We start from the raw sequence: 21,351 nt of genomic DNA, 5'->3' as shown, positions 1-21,351 counted from the left end.
AGTCAGAAACATAAGCATTAAATTAAAAACACTCCCTGCTACACAAGTTATTTCACAGGCAGTAAACTAATGAACTTGATTTCCTATGTACTCCATTACAAGCTTGGGGTCCTATGAGGATTGTCTGATGCTTAACAAGCTCACCTTACTGCTTCTCCCAGCTGGAATCATGGTATAACCTCTTCTCTATCCAGCTGTCTACTTCCATAAAGTCAGCAGGAATGCAGTTTAGCACCTCCACCCCTGTAAAATTTGAATGGAATCAATCAACTTTTGAAAGCTCAAAACGTAACCAAGGAACAAAGTGCAATGATTACATAAACATGAAGTATTTGTTGTTATTCTCTGGTGTTTGTTTTGGGAGGAATATTAATCAAGCTTTAAAAAGAACAAAACTTGATTGATTTTGTGCTACTGGACCTCTTTATTCAGCTCTGAAGCACTCTACTTCAGACATTCTTCCAAAAACAACTATTTCACTTACAGATACCATAGCATCAAAATGCAGTGCTGAAATAACAAATGAGTTTTCTGTTAAAGATTGTTTTCTCTTTTTGGATTTGATTATTCAAGGTACAGGTGGATATTACGCATCCATAAACTACAATAACACAGCTAGAACTTAAGAGCAATAGTGAAAACCAAAGCAGTTTCCTAGCATATTCGGAGGATGGTCATTTAAATCCTCCCAGTGGAAAACAACAACAATGAATCTATTTTCAAGTAATTCCCCAAGCACCACCTCTAAGAGGCATCAAATACTCAAATCACAGTCAGTCTATTCTTACATATGCAGAAAGGTGAAGTACTACATTGACATGTCCCATCTTGCAAGACATAAAGCACAGATGAGCAACCCAAACTCAAATCCATATTCCATTTGGTAAGGATGCCTACAAGTCAAGAAACACACGTTTCTTCTCAGTCTACTTTATGACCACATACATGGGAGGTAACGTTGGATCAACAGGAAAGACAGTAGCAAGGAAGCAAATGTAGCCGAGGAAAACAAACACTGAAGAGGCATCTGAGAGGAGACCGAAGAGATGAGGTTTTTCTTGGTTTGATTTAAAACTAATGCTTCAAGCAACTCTTCTGTTCACACCCAAGGGAACCACTCAGCAGGCAGTTTTCTACTGCACTGAGACAGCAAGGCACAGAATACTTCCCCAGTTTGGACAATTTTGTATCAGGTGAAGATTGCTGGGTCTGGGAAATTGACTCCATACTTTTTCCAATAACAAATCTTTCCAATTCAGTACTTGCCTTTCACAGTATTAAAACTGTGCACCAAGGATTATTATACAGAAAAGCTTTAAGGGATTGAAGCTTCAGTAGGGTGGCAATATCTGCTCCTCAACACCACACTGCTAGTCTTACAGAATTTCCTCTATTGCCATCAACTCAATCACATTATACATCCCATCCTTACTCCAGAAAGTACAAAACTAGATGATGGCATGCTGCTAAAGACCCATCTTGAATTGCTTCCTACCTGGTAAGTAACCATTAGGAGACACAAAGGGAAGAACACGGGACAAAAGCAAACAGCAATAAATAATGAAACCCTACTTATCTCCAGCAGATTCAGAACCTTCTTTACAGGTATTAATAACATCTGGTGGATTCCATCCAGATGAAATCAAGTCAGTACTCTATAAAACTATGTCAATTTTTAGTATCACAAACACCCTACAGCAAGCTAGTTAAGCTGTCAAATACATGTGTGCTTTGAGAAGAACCACTTGTTTGTATTTGGTCTCCTGATAAGTTGTGCACCTTCACACTCACCATCTGCCTCAAAACAAGAACTACCATACTCTACCTCTGCTGGAAGCAACTCACAGATTTAGGTTCCTTCCTAGCTTCAGCTCTACCTTGTTCAAGTCTGAGTTTGTGATTCCTTTTACGGAGGTCAGTTCATAGACTTTGACATTCTTCTCACTCTTCTCCAAACATTTCCGGGTTTATCCTTACTCAGATCAATAATGTTGGTTTATGTGAAGCTTTTTGTCCTGCCCCTGTTCATTTAGGCTGCTATTGAACACAACTGTTTCCATATAATGCTTTATTATAGTTCTTCGGTAATATAAGGTGACAGAAGCTGCACCCCAAACCACTGATCTAAATCCTTAAACAGGCTACATGCATGGCCTGCATGGCACATTCTGAACTTACTGAGAGCAGCCCTTTAGAGAGGCTTAGGGGCTTCTGCAGATGAAAAGTTGGACATGAGTCAGCAGCCACAGCCCAGAAAGCCAACCATATCCTGGGCTGCATCAGAAGAGGTGTGCCTAGCAGGGAGAAGGAGGGGATTGTCCTCTATATTGCCCTAGAGAGGCCCCACCTGGGCCTGGAGTCCTTACCAGAAGAGTGGAACACCTCTTCTATGGAGAGGGGATGAGAAAGCTGGGGTTGTTCAGCATGGAGAAGGCTCTACAGAGATTCCACTGCATCCTTCCACAACTTGAAGGTGGCTTTCACAAGGGAGAGAACAACTTTTTATACTGTCTGACAGTGACAGGACTAAAAGAGGAGAGATTTGGGTTAGCTGTTTTGAAGCAATTCCTTGCTCGGAGAGCAGTGAGGCACTGGCACAGTCTGCCCAGAGAGGCTGTGGGTGCCCATCCTTGGAGGAGTTGAAGTCCAGGCTGGAGGGGGCCATGGGCACCTGATCTAGTAGGTAGCAACCTAGCACATGGCAAAATTTGGAACTGGGTGGTTGTTAAGGTCCCTTTAAACCTAAGCCATTCTGTGATTAAAACAAACAAACAAACCACTCTAACCAGACTTTTTATTTATAAATAAAAAACACATTTAAAATTTCTAGTAGGACACTAATCATCCACACAAATCTGGTTTTGCCCATAATCCATCCTAAATTAATATCTTAAGCTGACCTACTTTAAGAGTTTGAGAACCTTCTATATAAGCTATCAGCACCATAAACTATGCTCAACTTCTTACAGACTTCTTCTTGCCTAAATATTAACCTCAAGATTTAAACCTCCATTCAGAAGAATTCATCACAACCTACAAGTCTGACTCAAGCCACAAAACAGGTCTCTGAGGAGACGTGGCTTTAAGAGAGACCCTTCTTTAAAGTGTCCAGATTCAAAGATACCTGTATTTGTGTTCACACAACACAGAGCTTTCTTACTGCATGGCAAAAACCAGAACTTCAGTACTGGAAGAAGCAAGGATGACTGACCAAAAAAAAAAAAAAAGGCTCATTTTAGTTTAGCATTTGTTCCAAATTTAAGAAGGTTCCATGCTTGCAGAGGGCAGAAAGCAAAGCCAGCCAGATGTAAGAGAATGTAATTTGTCTGAATTTAAGTATCTACAACACTCAGCTCTAAGATTTATACATAAGTATGTTGTTCACTTGGCACATTTGCAGCAATGTTTGTACAAACTAAATGTTTATAACCCATAAACATTAACCTGCCAACATTATTGCAGCAAAAAATCAGTTATGCTTAAGCCACAGAAAAATACATCAGACAGTAATCAATAGGATAAAAGCTTACAGAAATGGAAATTAAACTATATTTATTAATGCTGCATTCTCATTAGCTGAAATTAACATAGATTCATTAGTAGTTTAACATAAAGGCTCAGTAAAAGACTAACTTTTAATTCTGTGCTTTTAAAACAAACGCTCAGAGCTGAAGCTCCCACATCTGAACACGAGCTTGCTAGACATACTAAAGTAAAAATGGTTTGCTACTAGGAAACAGAGACAAAACCCTGATGGTACATACACATACAAAGCTTGGTTACAATGTAAGTATTCTAATTAAGATAACACAGTTGTTATGTTTATACTTTCCACTGATTTTGCTTTTAGTGCCACCATTATCCTGACAAGAAGTAATTTTTTCCTCAGTTTCTCACTAGAGGAAGAATTTTGGAAGTACTTTAGGAGCAAGAAAGAGGGCACAAAGCACAATAACACTATTTGATAGAACAAATCTCAGCTATAAAACACTGTTTCAACACAGTCACCACCATTAGCTGATTTGTGCAGGTGAGCTGAATGAGATGCTCTTCATTTTGTGGTATGACAGCTGTGCGTGGCCATCCAGAATGTGGCTTGTTTTTCATGTCATTTTTCATGTCATTGTCACCACTGCTAAAACACACCACCCATCACCTCACTGTGCTCGCATTCACTGTTCAGCCTCCAGAAATACTCAGCAAGCATCAACGAATCTCAGTGGGTGTCGTTATTCCATCATGGAGGAATTCCATTCCACATCTCTGCTTTATACACTCTGCTGTGTCAGACACCATTCTGTCCCTCTGCTGCCATCTGTCACACAGCAACAACATGGAAAGGAATATCGGTGGGAAAGTTCAACCTCTTCCGCTATACCAACAACATCTGCCTCTGACATCATGGGTGAACATAAAAGAGGAGGCATTACTTTCAGAGCAACCACTGTATGCACCCCATCTCGCAGATGCTGCAGTTCTCATAGCAGAGGTCTGCAGAAGCAGTTTTGTAATATTAGATGCATCTATTTAAGAGACTGAACAACAGTACAGCAATTCAGTCATCTCTAGAAGTATCTGGACTGATGTCTAACAGGCCTGTTCAGAAAAAAACAGCACATTTCAGAGACATTACTGTTTCTGTAAGCAACCCATCCTTTCCATGAAGTTTCCATTAGATTATATGTTAAGTGCAACACCAGCCTAGTTCACCCAGCTTTAATGCCTGTATTAGCTTCTTAATTTAGAAAATAGAGTTAAGGCTCCCTTTCAATGTAACATTGCAGAATTATCAAAACAAAACCTTCCCTCTGTTATCAGTCTAACAGACACGAAGCCTGAAGTAATCTTGACCGGCACGCATCCCTCCAGAGGGCTAACCATTCCTGTCTGCCTTCACACAGAATGGAGATTCAGACGAGTCACAAACAAATTGCACCCAGAAGCAGGCAGAATAGACCAAATGAATCATTTCTTAAGAGCACGTTTTCATTTTCTGTAAGAGGAGTTTAAGGTGACAAGTGCTATGGATGTACACATTATACACATCCACAAATTAAATGTCACCCTCCATTTCTCCTTTCAGTCTCTTGTGTCTCAGAAGAATAACAGCACCTACACCAACTATTTATTTACTAAATAAATACAAGTTGAGGATAAGACTTATGTTGCTATTCTAACTAGAAACCGTAAATCAAAATTCAGCACAAGTTGATCACAGATACAGAAGCAACTTTTTGACTCAGAAAGTAACTTATACAAGTAGTTATAATCTGAGTGTATATCAAAGGAAGTATGTACCCAGTGTACAAACTTGGCAAGGGCAAGTAGGATTTTTCCTATTATTTCACTGTTTCCTGCCAGTGTTTATCTGCTATCCTATAGCAAGGTACCTTCACAGCCCCATCTGTAAGTCTCTGAAGGCAGTCCGTTTTTATAAAAGCATGACCCACTCTCTGTGTGTGAGGATACCACACTGTGCTTATCTGCTTTCCTGAGGCTTTTGTTCATTGATTCTCTTATATAATGGAAAGTCAGCAGGCTTGAAACAGGAATGAAGTGTTGCATACATGAAGCTTGAAGAGCATGCATGGCTACTGTATACTACGTGCTCTGAAATCTGGTCATGATCCATTTCCTCCACAGTATTACAAAGTAGTGAAACCCCACAGCACCTGATATCCCCTGAGCAGACTGGCACAATACGGGACTTACAGTCTGGAACAATTGTGCTCCCTCAGTTTCCACACACAGGCGTCACAGCACAACAAAGCCCTTCCTGCCTGGCTTTCCTGTGACCTGTGCCTCCACAACTGCCAAAAGTACTCAAAGCAATACCAACCTATGGCTGTCCTACAGCCAAATGCTTTGCAGATACAGCAAAGGGGGGAGGCCAGGTTTTAGGACTCTGCCCTTACATAAACAAGGCTATCTTACACGTTCTTCCCACTTGATATGCTTGTACGGTGTGGTGTAGTTGTGCCTTTCCGTTCACTGATGACAAAACCCACAAACCCTCCCACTCCTGCAGTTCCTCAGTACAACCCTGCACACATACCTTGAGAGATCTACTACACTTATTTCACTTATTTTGTTTTTATAATAGGTCTCACTGCTAGCTCCCACAGCAGCACCATTCACCTCACAGCACTCTTACTAAAAAGTCAAGATATGTCAGCAAATCCCTCTACCCCCATAGCTACACCTATGACGGTGAACAGAGAAAAGTTGCCAGGTAGCTCTACAATCCATATAAACAAAATAATTAATTTGCATAATTTAATAACATTCCCTGGTTCTACACATTCTACATATTCCCTAGTTCATAATATTCAGAATTTTGCTCTGAGAAGGTATGAGTTGCCAGCTGCTAATTAAGTTCTGTCATTTAACATTTGTGAAGCATGTAGTGAAGTGTTTTTATTATTTTAGGATGTGTTGCTGGTATCAGAGTTATTAATGCCTCAGCTTAATTCTTCTTAGAATCCAAACTAGAAGTAACAGAACGCTAAATAAGAATGCTCCAACTCTTCGGCCCACTATTTGGACAATAGTCAGATGTAGAATTATTTCACAGGCCAAGAAACTTCATAAAACAACGCTCCTGGACCTACAAATAAAAGTCCTGCAGATGAGCTACAGTGTGAGTGGTTAGTGTTATAGATTAGGGAAAGATATAAAGTATACTAGCTTAATATGTTGCAAGAGAATTAGGAGAGCCTGCCACAACCTGAGGATGAAGAGCAAGACATCGTGATCCTCCTGCTCTACTCCCTCCCACAAGCCCCCCGTGCAGCAGTGTGGTGCCCAGCACAAGAAGGGCATGGATCTGTTGGTCAGGCCCAAAGGAGGCCATAAGGCTGATCAGAGCACCTGAAGCAGCTCTCCCATGGAGACAGGCCGAGAGAGTTGGGGTTCAACACAGAATAGATGACATGGCTATGAAAGGGACACGCGTGCTGAGAGTGATCAAATTATGAGCCACAGACAAACCACTGTAAGTAGTCACTGGCAATGATCCCAAATGCCTTTAGTTGTGAAATGTTTTAAGAGCCCAAGATACTTTCACAACCACACTGATAATCACTGCTGTTCACAAAGCACTTTCCATTTCTAAGAGGTAACAGAGAAGACAAATGCAATCAACTCCATGGATTTGATAAACTCAGCAATAGCTGTACACTCTTTAAAGTCTTCTGACCAGCCACAACTGCAAAGGCAGTTAATTTCCAAGTCTTTTTTCCTCCCATGCCTCTTCCCAAAGTCCAGCATGCAGCTAAACAAACAGAAAAGCACGTTCCATGAAACACACACCACCACCCTGTTCACATGTCAGATGCTTCAGCAGTACAGACCACCTAAGATCTGAAGCTGCTCTTAAAATGTTATCGCAGAGAATACCAGACCTTCTCAAATGATCATCTCTGCTAAACTGCCTTCTGTAAAGTAGTATATGAAAGCCATCTTTTTTTAAGAGTACTTCCTGTACTTTGTTTCCTGTACTTCCTTAGTCTTTGTTTCAGAATGGTGACATCCAGCTATATAATCAAAATTCTCACTTTGCAGTATCTGCTGGAGAAATTCTCAGCCACAGGAAATTAACATAGATGTTTTAATTACAGATCTTCATAAACCTTACCAATTGAGATCTGATATCAGTCAAGCCTGATGATCACAGAAACCAGCAAGCATTTCAACGACCTTGCAAGCAAGAGAAATAACTCATGGTAAGTATTTAACTCAGAAGTCCATCTTACGTGTCTTCTTCTCCAACCTTGGCTTTGATATTCTACATGTTTCTCTTTGTTCCTCCTCCCAAAATTAGCTACGAACATGAAGCTGGTGAAGAAATTATTGGTGTAACAAACAGAAGTCATTACTGGGATTCATGACAGAATCATTACCTTTTAGACAGGACTTGGCAACAGCCCTTCCAGAAAACCTACTGTAAGAACCCAGTAAAAACCCAACTAGTCAGATTCCTACCCCATCACTCTGGACTCTTTTAGAAAAAAGAACCACCTCATCTACTCCATGCTCATGAACTCTCAAGAGTTGTTTTTCCTCTTTTCAAATGTCTATTTATAATGTTACCAAATGATTTTCACATGCTAGACAGCACAGAAAGCCATTGACAGAAGCTCCCAACATTCCACTGTTAACCAATGAGTGCTTCAGCATAGCTTAACATTAATAAATTACCACTAATATTTGTTGTTTAAATTCACAATCACAAACATGATTTTTATTCTGTATCAAGGGAGCTGAAATCAGTAAACATAATCTCAAAGTACTCCCCAGTAAATGCATGCATACTGTTAGCATCTATTACAAGCAATCATTTCTATTAAAGAAAAGAACCATTAAGAACTATCTCAGCTCAAATTCCAGATACTTCATTTCTTTAGCACTTTACCTGGTAGCATAAGAACTGAAGTACTTCAATTGACTCGACGCTGCTGTTTTCCAAGCAGCACACAAACTACCTAAACTGTAAGAAACAGCACCTATCGCAACTTATAGTTATCAATTTCAGTGCCTCATCCTCACTCCTAACATCTCTTATTAGCTAAGATCCCGCTAACACCCCAAATTCATCATGCTCCATGTGAATTAAAGTTACAAAAATCTAAGCGGTTATCTCACCTCCCAAGTCATGTTGGTGTAAGTTATAAGCAGACAGGACACTGACACCAACAAAAAAGTCCATCAAATTCAGCGTAGCACATATGTCCCAATGCTGTTGTAAGGGGTCACTGCACAACTCAGACATCAATTGTTTTTCAGAAAGCAATCACTTTGTTTCATATTTTGCAGGCATGAGAACTACACAGCCTTTGTACTTCATTAAGTTCTTAACACTGCTAACTGAATTAACTTGTGTGCCAGAACTCAGACAGGGTAAGTTATCCTAGAATTGTGCATGAATATACAGTTTTTCAAATCCTCTTAAGCCCTTACATAACATTACGTGCATTAAAACAGCAGCTCCTTTACATTATTTCAGAAGCTGCAGCACTGAAGTACTGTGGCGAGGAAGATGAGCAGCACTTCATGTGTTACTAAAGTTAACAGCTTATGCAATTTATTATTAGTGTATTCATCACAAACTGCAGTTCAGCACTATGTGTAAGAGACAATGTCCTGGATCTGAACCATGTTTCATTGATTATTTTTTTTAAGACATAATTAGAAAACACTACTGAGTAGAAACGAATAGAAGCTCATCAAGTTTTAAAGCATTTTAGCACATTTTTGAAAGTAGGAAAAAAAAAAAACCAAGAAAAAAGACTGTATTATTTTGTGCTAGCTACACCAGGATACCGTGCCCTTGAAAGCAGGACAGGCAGCAAAGCAAGACAAAGGCACTGAGTTCGGCATTATAGCTAGTAGGATATAAAGGGCAGCAATACGCTAAAGGTGCAGATCTGCAAAATGACTCAAATATGAGACTGAAAGTACAGAAGTAGGACCTTAGAAGAGACCAGGTTGGTCAGAAGAGTGCATGAGGAAGATGACTACTGCAAGCAGACAGGTATCTGCAAAGCCATGTTCACATGCACAGTCTTAACATGCTATTTAAAATAATCATAAGGCAGACAGACTATGCATCCACAGCACAACAGGGAACAGTGACTGTGACACTCCACCCACACCATATGGGAACATTAGTTCTTGCAGCAAGACAATTCAAGGAACATCGGTAACCTGTACAGAAATTTTGGTACCTAAAAAACACACGAGCAAAGGCAACCTGTTCCTCCTTGCTTCACATTTATTAAGACAATTTATCCCTAAATTTAAGATGCAACTTCCCCTTCTTGTTCTTGTTAGAACCCTCATATGTGGGCCACAAAATTCACTCAAGACAGTCAGATGATCGCCCTGCCTTAGAAGATGCCTTGCTTACCAAGCACTTGCCCAGCATTCAGGTTAACTTCTCCTCCCAGTCACCTGGAGCACTGCACCACCACTCTACTCCTTTCATGGCCATTTAGAATAGTCAAGAAAAAAGTGAGACAAGACTGGACTTTCCTCCCCTTACCTTCTGTTGTTGAGTTCCCAAATTTGGATTTTTCAGACACCAAGTTAAAGGACAGGTACTAATCTATTCAAATTGACCTTTCAACATTTCACAAGGTAAAACCTAACTGCATTAGTTAGCAATGACCATTAATTCTTCTAAGCTTGTTTCATGTTCCTTCTTTCCAAGCAATTGTACCAAAACAATTATCACCTGAATTCCCACTTTCTGTGATGTGCTTACAGCTACTTAAAAAAAGAAACACTCATTAACCCAGTTCTTAATGGTGCATGCCTTGCAAAAGCTGCCTAATTCTAGCATAACCATCATTTGCTCGTAAACACTTTCATATAGATTTCATTTTGCTGAGATTCATTAACTGGTCCATTCCCAGAGCCAGGAGATCTAAGTATATTCAGAATAAACAACTCCAAAGAGCAGCCTATATGACTAAGTAGTGACTGCACTACAGAGGGCAGGAGTAAGCAGATTTGCTTGCAATTCATTCATGCTGGATGGCTCTAAGTCACACAATACAATTCAGCTGTTCCAGGAACTGCAATGGTACCACTGAGGAAACCACTTCTTTGCATATCTGCTCATAACCAGCACTTGAAAGCAAGGTGATCGGCAAAAAACAGTCCATGCATAAGCAAAAACCCAGAGCTGTTGTTTGCTTGTTTGTTTTTTGTTTTTTTAATTTCTATATCCCCATCTAAAGATTTCTCCACCTAGAACAGGAGTTCTAGCATCACTTCCCAATAAAAATACCTAAGGCAAAAATAGGTCACATTTGTCTCCAACCATCCTCAGGCCAACGCTAGCTTTTCCCTAGCGGATGTCCTTCAATACTTCATTCAGCCGACTTATAAAGACAAACATACCACACGCAGCTGTCCTTTAGCTACCCCTGAACCTTTAAATCGACCGCAAACATCTGCAGAAGTACACTGAACCTGCGGAGCTCCAGCTGGCTGGATGTCCACAGGGCACCTAGCAGACAGCACAGAGATCTCTCCGGGACTCACCTACTTAGCCAACCGATTCGCACAGCACCCCAAGGCGGCACACTCAATGCAATAGGTGCACCGACAAAAGCAATAGGAGCACGGAGGAGGAACACGGGACGCTCGCGCCTTCGTTCTCGCGCTCCGGCTCCCGGCACAAGACGCCGGCTCGCTTTCCGCACAAACCTGTTGGCTTCGCACCCGGTTCCGAGAGGCAAGACGCACTGTCATTTCCCAAACACCCCGCGACCGGACGGGCTCTCGAACCGGATGGCTTTCCAGTTCGTTATTTCCCCCCCGCGAGCCACAGAAAATGCCAGGCGGTGCCGGCAGGGCGGCGGAGGGGCAAACCGCGCCGTTCTCCGCGCGGTGACCCCGCGGGCTCGGGCAGGGCGCAGCGCGGCGGGGACGGAGGGCGCAGCCCGGCGGGGGACATCGGGCCGAGCGCACGGCCCCGCGACAACGGCCCTCCCCCTCCGGCCCCCTTCCCGCGGCCCCGCCGCACCGACGACCTTCGGGGCCCCGCCGCCCGTCTTCGGGGCCCGGGCCGCCACGGGAGCGGCGACAAGGCGGAGGGAGAGGACGAAAGAGACCCGCTGCACCCCGCCGGGCCGGCCCCGTCCCCGCGGCCCCACCCGAGAGCGGCCCGGCAACTTACGGCGTCTCCTCGGGCCGCCGCGCCCCGCGCCGCCCTCCGCATGGGCAGCGCCCGCCGCGACCGCCCGCGGGAACGGGGAGCGCGGCGAGACGAGAGATAAAGGCTCGGAGACGGCGGCGGGGAGCTCGGCCGGGCCGCGGGGATCGGGGAGGGCAGCCGCGGTAACTCGCGCCCCGCGCCGGGCGGGATGACGGACGCTCAGCAGGGCCGCACCGCTGCGGCGGCTTCCAGACGCGACTGACAACAACGGCCGCGGCTCGCGGAAAGCTGGAGAGGCGGGGGGGCGAGGGTGGGGGCGGGGCCAACGGACACCCGCGCGAGCCCGAGAAGGCGGGAGCACCGCGCCTGCGCTGAAGGGAGGCGGTGCGATTGGCGTCACGGCGGCCCAATGGCGGGAGGGTGGGCGCGTCGGGCGGGGTGAGGCCGCCTGAGGAGAAAGCGGGGCGGGAGCGAGCGGCTCGGCGTGCGCGGCTGACGGCTCCCGGGGCCGGCTCGTTCCCTTTCGTGTCGGGCTGTCGTTTCTAAACACGGGTAGTGGAAATGGCCGCAAGAAGAAGGGAACCTGATGACTACCACGAGAAGGCTGAGGAAAAAGTGAAGCCAACGAGGTCAGCGCCCCTCAGCTGCCCCGTGCCGTCGAAGGGCCGGAGCGCTAGGTGGTGGGGTTGGGGTACAAGCACGGGTAGTGAGGGGAACGGGAAGCACGAGGAAATAGGCCGGGGTGCGGCTGTGCACGTATTTCAGAGGGCAGCACGTGCTCGTTTAGTGCGGTGCAGCTCCCACATGCTAAAGGTTGTGAGCAAAGCCGTCGCTCAGTATCGGGGATAAGTTAAGACTTTCTTCCAGAGATCGCAGAAAGAAACTCTTTGCATAGCCAGGAAAGGGAAGGGATTTAAAGTGGCCCATGTCAAAGTCAGCTTTTCTCAGATAGAAAATGCATAAGGTATGTCGAGTGACAGAATACAGAACTTTATTATACTGAAGCCCAGTTTTAAGCAAATGTCTGGTGAATGCCGTTCTGTTTTCCTCATGCTTTGACAAAACTCAGCGATTGCCCTTTCGTGAATAGCCCATGCTATGCTGCACAGCTGGGGCTATTGAGCTGACCTTGATTGCTGGGTTTGCAGCACACATCTGATGTAAGAGATGACAACGGCCAGCCCGCTGTCTCTGACTACCTGACCACCCCTGATTTCTCAGGTCTTCATTTGTAAAGGTGTGCAAAATGCATCACTGGGATTTCTGAGCCTGCTACATCCAGATGGAGCCAAATGTCTCCCATTCTGTAAAAATTAAGCCTAGATTATTTATTTCACTCTCTAGTTTAAAAGAGCTATAATTTCACTTGTTTTTCTGTATGCTTCACTTGCATCTTGGAGAAAGCAGAATCTTAGAAAGACTGTATACATATTAAAGTTATCATGAATCTTCAGTTCAGTGCTACTAACTCTCCCTTTGCAAAATTTTTGGGCTAAAAGGCTGCTTTTATTCCTTATTATTTCTTAGAAATCACGTTATCCGTTGAGTTGAAACATGAAGTATCACACTTAGATTTACTCAGGTTCTAAACCACTCAGTGCCTTTGTGCATTTGCTTACAATGGTGAGCGGGTGAGTGGAAAAGGATACACTCAAAGAGAAAAGTGAATATTCTTGCCCTTGATATTGTTAATGTGAGTTACTGTACTTTGAGTCACTACTGTATAACACGAAAGTTCTTTTATTCAAAGGGGTGTGTCTTTGTAGTTATGCATATGTGAGTCTGAAAAGAATGAGAAGGTCAAGGCTGTACGCAACACTTAAGGGGAGATGACAGGGACTGGAAGGAGTCTAGCACTTGCAGTAGGCTGGAATTCAGCACTTGCTAGTTTGCTGTTTTTCCAGCCAGTTTTATTTCTGTCTACATTACATTGCATGCTTCTGGGATGAGACCAGTATCATTCCCCCACCAGGCTAACATAAATTTGCCATCACATACGTGGTCATTTTCACTGGGCTTTGACTTCAGGGGCAGCTTTGTTTTGGTTTTGTGAGGTTTTTTTTTGCGGTGAAAATTTAATGTGAAAGCTACATGCCTGTGAAGTCAGACAAGCTGCAGCTAGGGGAGGTCAGCAGCATAGCTCTGATTTTGGTTGTCCTCAACTGGTTTACCTCACAATAAGAGTACAGTGCCTTGTCTCCACATTGGTTTTAAGAGATAGTAATATGCGTTAGTTAAGCCACAGCAAAAACGCAGCTCATCCATCAGTCATAGCCTGTGTGTATTCTTCTAGGCAAGATGACAGCAATGGCCTTGAGTATCTGAGAGGTTGCTCATGGTGTGTATGCGTCCAAATCAGACCAGACAACATTCCTTTTTGCTAAATTCAGCCTTCTACTGTAGACAGAAAATGGTAGACAGTATTTGTTTTTACAGGAGTCTTACTGGCTCACATTAGAAGGAACCTTGTTTTATGTAGGGTGCTGAGGGTATAAGTCACCTGTGAAAAGCATGGAGTATGTAAATACACGTGAAATTGTTAGTCTGCTCTACTACGTGTGAGAAGGGATGTGTTTTTCAAAAGATGAGTCATGTCAGTTCCCCTGTTTCAAAAATTAGGCTAATACCTAATGTAAATTATTTTGCACCTCTCCGCTGAGATGTTTGAAATGCAAAGTAATGAAAAATTTGGGGATGTTTCAACGCAAATGAGACTTTGGACCAGTCTTCGTCTGTCTGTTCTCCCTACTAACTCCTAACAAACTGGTCAAATCTAAAGAGGTAGATCTCTACAGAATTACCTGTTTTCTTAAGTGCCATAAAACTAGGGCTAGGTACTAGAGAGTAACCCTACCTGTACTCCCTGTAAAGCAAATGCTGCAGTGTGATCTCACCCTTTATTAGTCATAGGAGAACCCGCATGGATGAGAGTGGCTTTTTCCCCTCAGGGTGGAAAAAGCTTCAGTCAAAATTCACACTTCATTAGACACTGGATAATCTGAGCGTGAGGCTCAAATCCATAGGCCTCATTAATTCCCTTTCATTATTAAATTATTAACAGTTTCCCTGACAAAGCAGAACAAAGCAGCTGCCTTTGGACAGATACAGGAGAGTACAATTTATACTGAAAGTTATGGAGGACATTCAGCTATTACATTTCTTAATAGTCTCCGTGCTTACATCTGAAAGTCTAGTACATTTCTATCATCAGAGTAGCGAACTCAGGTTTCTGAGGTGAAGTAGAAACTGCTATAGACGTCCAGAGGAATCACATACAGTCTATTTTCTGAGATCAGAGCTGAGCTAGAGTTGCGATCTGCAAGGACCTCCAGGACAAGAAGACAAGCTTCTGCCACAGCTTCCATAGTTAAAGACTGAAAAAGGAAAATATGGGCCAGTTCCTGAATGAGGCAAATGATCTAGTAACAGTGGAAACAGGTATTGCTGTGATACTCAAAGCCAGCTTTGCCTCAGACTTACTGGCAGTCTCCTATGTCTATGTGCTTTGGATTCAAGGAAAACAGCCAGGAATAAACGAGGATCAAATCAGTGATTACATCAGAGAGCTCAATGCATAAACATCCATAGAATTGATTGAGTTGTGTCTGGGGATGCTGAGGGAGCTGCCTGATGTCCCTGCTGGTCTGTGTTTATCTTTGAAAGGTCATGGAAACTAAGGGAGGTCCCCAGAGACTGTAGAAAGGCAGATGTACTCATCTTGAAAAAAAGCCAAAGAGAAACCATTGACTGGTCAGCTTCACTACAGCCCGTGTGATCCTCCTGGGACACGTGTGGGCACAGCAAGGAATAACCAGCATTCCTTTGCCAAGGCTGAATCTTGTCTCACCAACCTGATCACCTTTTATAATAAAATGAGTGAGCATGGACAAGGGGAGAGCAGTTGATATCATTTACCTTAACTTTATGAAGGCTTTTGGCACCATCTCCCACAGTCTTGTCTCCAGATTGGAATACTGTGATCTGGACAGATGGATAACCACGTGTCAAAGAACTGGTCACATAATAGGCATCAGGTGACAGTGGCTAAGGGGCTGTGCTCTATCTGGAGGCTAATAGCAAGCAGAGTACCATAATATTCTATCCTGAGACCTGCCCTGTTTCATGTCCTTGTCCTAGAGATGACAGAGTGCCCTCTCATAGAGTTTGCAGAGAACAGCAGCTTATTGGGATCAGTCAATGCAGTCAAGCTGCTGTTCAGAAGGTCTTAAAGTGGAGAAACAGGATGACAGGAACTTTGTGAAATTAAGACAGGACAGAAGGTACCTGGGACAGACAGACACCTTGCAGGCTGCTGAGGTGGGGAGCAGATCTGCAAAATGGGGGTTCCAGGTGTGGTTGGGTAAACCCAAGCCAGAAGGCTCCAGGCAGTGGTGGTGGCCAGCAACACTCAGGGCTGTGCCAGCAGAATGGCCAGAAGATCAAAGGAAGTGATTACCATCCTCTGCTCAGCCCTTAGACTGCTTCTGGAATACAGGTCTTTACAAAAGTCTCTCCTCCATCCAGGAAGGGGAATGGAATTCAAACGCCCAAACAGCAATTCCCACCAGAGCCAAGGACTATTAGAGTTGCTGTCCACGTTGAAGGAAGCACATACTGTATCCCTTCATGTGTTGCTTGCTTTTTAGCAAGGCAGCCAAACCAGCTGGTGACACATAAAGTAGAGGCAACAATGCAGGAGACAGGGCAGGCAGCCCTTGTACGGAGAGCAATCTTGGGATGCAACACTATCTGACTTACCCAGGCAAGGGCAACAAAAATACCAGACTCTGAGTTCTGCTTGGCATAGAAGTAGTGTAGAAACTTTGCTGTTCCCTTGATACCTTTGTCCCACGTCTAGCTCTTGTGAGTTGAGGACACAGCTCACAAGCTCCCACTTCACTCGGAAAGGAACAGGATGTTCAAAGAAAATCAAGCATAGGAATTGCGAATGAAGTCAGTTGTGAGGTGGCCTCACAGTGCCTCAGTTGGAAAGGATAAAAAGGTATGAGTCTGCAAGGGAAGGTAGAAACAAGGTCTGTAGACATGCCATTAGTGTTTTAGGTGATAAACTGATTAAACACAGTAGAGTTAGGAGTGGTTCTAAGGTTGGTGATTTGCATTCCTTTTCACTTGTGGTTTTGGGCTTGGCCCAAGTTATTTAGGAATTCCCAGTAACTCTTCCAGGAGAGCTGGAGTGAGAAAATGTGAGTCAGTCCCAGAAGAAAAGTGTCCTCAGCGCTAATGTGTAACTTCATAGTAATCATGAGTTTGACTCAAGAAAGAGGGAAAGGTGAGGCTGCAATATGGAGCATGGTGCTAAGTTTCTTCATGCAGGTGTCATGCTGGCTGGTGAAGACTTCATATGAACCAAATACTGAAAATCTCCCATCTGCCTTGCCAGGGCAGAAGAATAAAGAATGCAGCATTGGCCTTGGAGGACCTAGGGAAGGCAGGTCCTACAAAAATTGTCCTTAGGCTTCTGAAGAACAAATCTATGTCTGAAAACAAAAGGCAGAAAGGATTCTTTTAATTGCTTTATTAAGCATGGGTTTTGAATGGTAGGAAGTACATGAAAGCAGTCTTATGAATGCTGCCATAAGGAAAAGGTACACAAGTGATTTGTGTTAAAATCAGAATTCTGATCAGCTGACAAATTACTCAACTCCAACATTTGCTACAGAAGTGGTAAGTGCTAATGGCTAGAATGTGACCTATATTCCACAGTGCCACGTCAGTAGATGTCAAAAGACCAAAGAAGCAAGTGTTTAAATGCCATTTTAGCGTTATCCTTGTTACTTATTTTAAGTCTGATGTAATACACATTACCTACTGAGGGATCCTTAGGAATACACATTCCTGGTTAAACTGCAACAGTTCTTTCCTTGCACTTAGAAGAATAACCAATCACATACAGTGTCCTGTGAAAAATAACACAATTTAATGTGGGGACCTATAGCTTAAGACCTGTAAAAATGCTTCTCAACAGAGTAATGTCACAGATTTAAAAATAAGCCAATTCTTGGAAGGAAAGCTTGAGAATTGCACCTTTGAGAGCAATTGTAGTCATGGAACAGCAGTAATCATGTTTTACACAGCAAGATGTGTTTCCATGGAGTAACTGAAGTTCACCTGAAAGGCCAGTGGTGCCATTTTCACAAGTGCAACATCTTCATTTTTAAATGAAACATTTCAAAAATTCATGTCCACGATTTTGGGCTTGTTGGTTGTTGTTGCTTTTTTTGCAGGGAGGGTGAAGTGTTCTGATGAATGCCGTGTTCACCTTCACATCTGTTTGTAGTGCACAATGACCTCTGCTAGTGCAGTAAAAGCAAATGGTTACAGCAGCGTGATTGAATTCATCCCATGGACTGAAGAGGGAAAGGCAGCACAGCTCTCCAGTGTTAACAAACTTTGCACACATTGCAAAGAATTAGCAGCTCCAGCCCTGGTCTGTGCTTCCCTACAAGCGCTGTGGAAATTGTATCCACCTACAGCTCAACTCCAGTCTGGCCTGTGTCTCAAATCTCAGGAGATGGTCCTTCTACTTTGTTGGGTGGTTTTTTTTTCTGCTCAGTCTTCTGTACTCAGTCTTGTTTATGTAGACTGAGAAGAACGGTATGCATTTAATTTATCAGATTTCTGATTTACAGAGTTGCTAGCGAGTGTATAGAATTTCTCAATTCAGGCTGGAAAGAAAAGAAAAGCAGTGTTTTTATAATGGCTTTTGCTGAGTAGGTGTGCAAGAAATTGAGGTCTCTGTGAGAGATTAAGAAAGGAAAGAACCATTTTCACAGCAAATGTATCTTAGAAAAAAAGGAAAGAGGAAATAGAAATGTGACTTCAGAAACCTCAAGTTTAAAAGATCTGTCATGTAATACAGCAGCTGGAAACAGACAATGCAAAATATCTGTGTTCATACAATGCACAGTTATTTGAACAACCAAGAGGTTTGCTGTGTTTTAGATGATCTCCATGCTGTTACTGGCAGCTTGGATAAGTTCTTTAACATTCTCACTGTTTAAAAAAGAGAAGCAATAACGGAGCCACATTTTTTCAAAATCTCCAGGTTTAACTGGAAATGAAAGGCAAACCCCCAAACATAATTGAATGCAGAACTTTAAATTCCATCTCCATGTTTAGACAATGACATTCTCTTGCTCAACGACATTTGTTGTCCATTTACAACTAGAGGATTAGAAAAGAAATAGGATGTTGTGGTTCCTAATTAGAACATTTGTTTGAAAGAGTTGTCTTCAAGATAAATGCACGGATTTCTCTGTGTTCTTGCAGAAACAATTTTATAGCTGGAATGGATTTGTTGCTGACATCTCTGAAACAATGTTGACATCTTCTTGAAGTTGTACCCAGCCTTTTCCTGCAAACAATCCTGCAGAGAATCAAAAGAAACCAGATTATTTGGGGTCTGAAACAGAGCAAGTTGTATCAAGAAGCCACTGTTCTGGTTATTCTCTGTTCCAGAGAAAAACTACAATTAGCCTTTCTTAGACTCAAACCAGGGGAATGTCTGAGATTTCAACTCCCTTTTCTCCATCAGTCAGAAGATTGGAAACTCAAGTTAAAAAAGAGCCCTTTAATTTTAGGTTTGAATTTTGTTTCTCCCTGTTTGATAGCTGCCTGCAAAGCAGTGTTTGTGCCATCGCACTACAACCGCATTCATTCTAGAAATATTTTAGAAAATGATCAAGGCTATTTATTTAATAGTACTGTAATGTATAAGTGAGCCTATGTTACTCATAGTGAATATGTGCTTTGCTGTGTTGTATCTTCATGTCAGTGTAACCCTATTATTATAAATCAAACCGAGGATTTGACAGACTACTTCAGTCACATCTTGCTCACAGCTCCCATTGTTCGCTCTCACATCCACAGCATGCTGTCTGTAAAGGGAACAAACCCCAACAGATTATTTTGCTTCATTTAGCAGCTGGGTGCATCTTGCTGTAACATCAAAGATGTTTTACCTTCTTTGTTTTTACTAATGAACTTACCATCTTATGCAGTATCTCTGAAAGTAAATTGTTAGAAATGTATTTAAAACACTTACAATTCACTAATATGTAAGCTCTTTAGAAGCAACTCTGCAATCTTATTTGCAGGAACCAAATACTCTCCTTAAGAGGTACATTCCTCATCTGTTGCTTGAACTAAGAAGGGGTGGGGACATTTCTCAAGCAATCACCCATTTAGAACGTTTCCAGTTGGAATCACACCTGATGGTTTAATACTGCTGAGTATAATTATGGTAAAGTATATATCATAACGAAACAAAAATAAAGCAAACCTAAATGTAAGCCGTTTTGACTGAAAATGCATTCTTTCCTATCTTTTCTTTCACATATCCATAAGCTGTAATTGGAACTCAGCTTAGAAGAAGTTTCTTGAGGATACCATTTTCTCACCATTTGCTTTAAATTACTCATTGAATAGTTTAGTATTTTACTGCTTGTTTTAAAATTACTGACCTGTTTGTTTTATTGCATCCCAAGAAAACACAAGCATGTACATGTAATAAAACTGTTATGGTACTTGTTTTTGCACTTTGCATGCTAGATGACGAGGCAAGCAATTATGCTAATCTAGCTGCTCAATGCATTTATGACTTGTGCTGGAGTCAAAGCCACACCTGTCTGCCCTATCTCTAACAAGAAATGGGAGTTTAGGAACAGCAGTTCTTCTGAAGTATGGGTAAAACTTCACTAGAGTTCATACCTGGCAGATTCTTTCCACTCCAAACACCCCACTCCCCAGATATTTGATCTTTAGGATATCTGATCTACAGGTCACTGGGAAGGACTCACTGCTGAGTCATGGAGAGTTTTGAATACTGTTACGACAGCTTTGCAGTCTTTGAGAGATCCAGGATCTTATTCCAATAATAGACTTTTGGGGAAAGGTGGCTAGTAAGAAGTTCAGTCGTGTCACACCTCATGTAATTTCGTGGGAAAATCCACTGTTCTGTCCTTTCTCAAAGGTCTTCATTTCTTGTGGGAAGAGAGAAAGGATCAGCAAAGATTTGGGAATCATGCTGCCAAGGAGAGCAAATGTTATGGTTGTCTTTTCTTTATATTCTGTATGAAGACAGGTAGAGAGAGCTGGGATTGTTCAACACAGAGAAGGGAAGGCTCCAAGGAGACTTTATAGCAGTGTTCAGTACCTAAAGAGGCCCTACAAGAAAGCTGGGGAGAGACTCTCCATCAGGGATTGTAGTGGTAGGACAAGAGGTAATGGCTTTAAACTGAAGAAGAGTAGATTTAGATTAGATATAAGGAAGAAATTCTTATGGCTATGAGATGCTGAAACAGGTTGCCCAAGAGAAGCTGTGGATGCCCCAGCTCTGGAAGCGTTCAAGGCCCTGTGTTGGATGGGGCCCTGGGCAGCCTGATCTAGTGGGAGATGTCTCTGCCCAGAGCAGGGAGTTGGAACTGGGGGGTTTTTAAGGTCCCTTCCAAGTTGATCCATTCTGTGATTCTACTGGTTCAGAGCAAACCCACTTTAGGATGGGGCTTGGAGGTGCTGCAATACAGAAAAAGAGCAAGTTTTGAGAGAGCTGGTAGACAGGTGACCTTGGCGCAGAGGAGTCAGGACAAGCATTGGGTCTGTAGGTATCTTCCATTACGAGCATCTTGGAGGTACAGTCTTGCCTTAATGCCCAGTTTCCTCTGGAT

The 21,351-nt window shown here is 42.9% G+C and overlaps 2 protein-coding genes across 4 annotated transcripts in view; one reads left to right on the top strand and one right to left on the bottom strand.

The window, feature by feature from the left end:
• The window catches only part of SNRK (SNF related kinase), a 38,252-nt gene extending 26,512 nt beyond the window's left edge, over positions 1 to 11,740 (bottom strand). Inside the window, exons 1-2 of the mRNA XM_042816953.1 lie at positions 11,687 to 11,740; positions 145 to 243 (exon numbers count right to left, since the gene is read on the bottom strand). The gene's annotated coding sequence lies outside the window, so the exon portion shown is untranslated. The remainder of the gene's footprint in view (positions 1 to 144; positions 244 to 11,686) is intronic.
• A 399-nt stretch (positions 11,741 to 12,139) lies between these two features.
• Positions 12,140 to 21,351, top strand: part of POMGNT2 (protein O-linked mannose N-acetylglucosaminyltransferase 2 (beta 1,4-)) — an 85,863-nt gene continuing 76,651 nt past the window's right edge. For 2 of the 3 annotated variants that reach the window (XR_006168532.1, XM_042817121.1), the window contains exon 1: positions 12,140 to 12,294. The gene's annotated coding sequence lies outside the window, so the exon portion shown is untranslated. Of the gene's footprint in view, positions 12,295 to 18,955; positions 20,238 to 21,351 lie in introns of those variants that run through there. The other variant, XR_006168531.1, reaches the window with a different exon arrangement.

Source organism: Centrocercus urophasianus, unplaced genomic scaffold, assembly GCF_019232065.1.
Source record: "Centrocercus urophasianus isolate 14NV4802_14NV808 unplaced genomic scaffold, USGS_Curo_1.0 seq_16, whole genome shotgun sequence".
Taxonomy (NCBI): Eukaryota; Metazoa; Chordata; class Aves; order Galliformes; family Phasianidae; genus Centrocercus; species Centrocercus urophasianus.
Note: the sequence above shows the minus strand (reverse complement) of the source record. Positions and strands in the feature narration are given on the sequence as shown.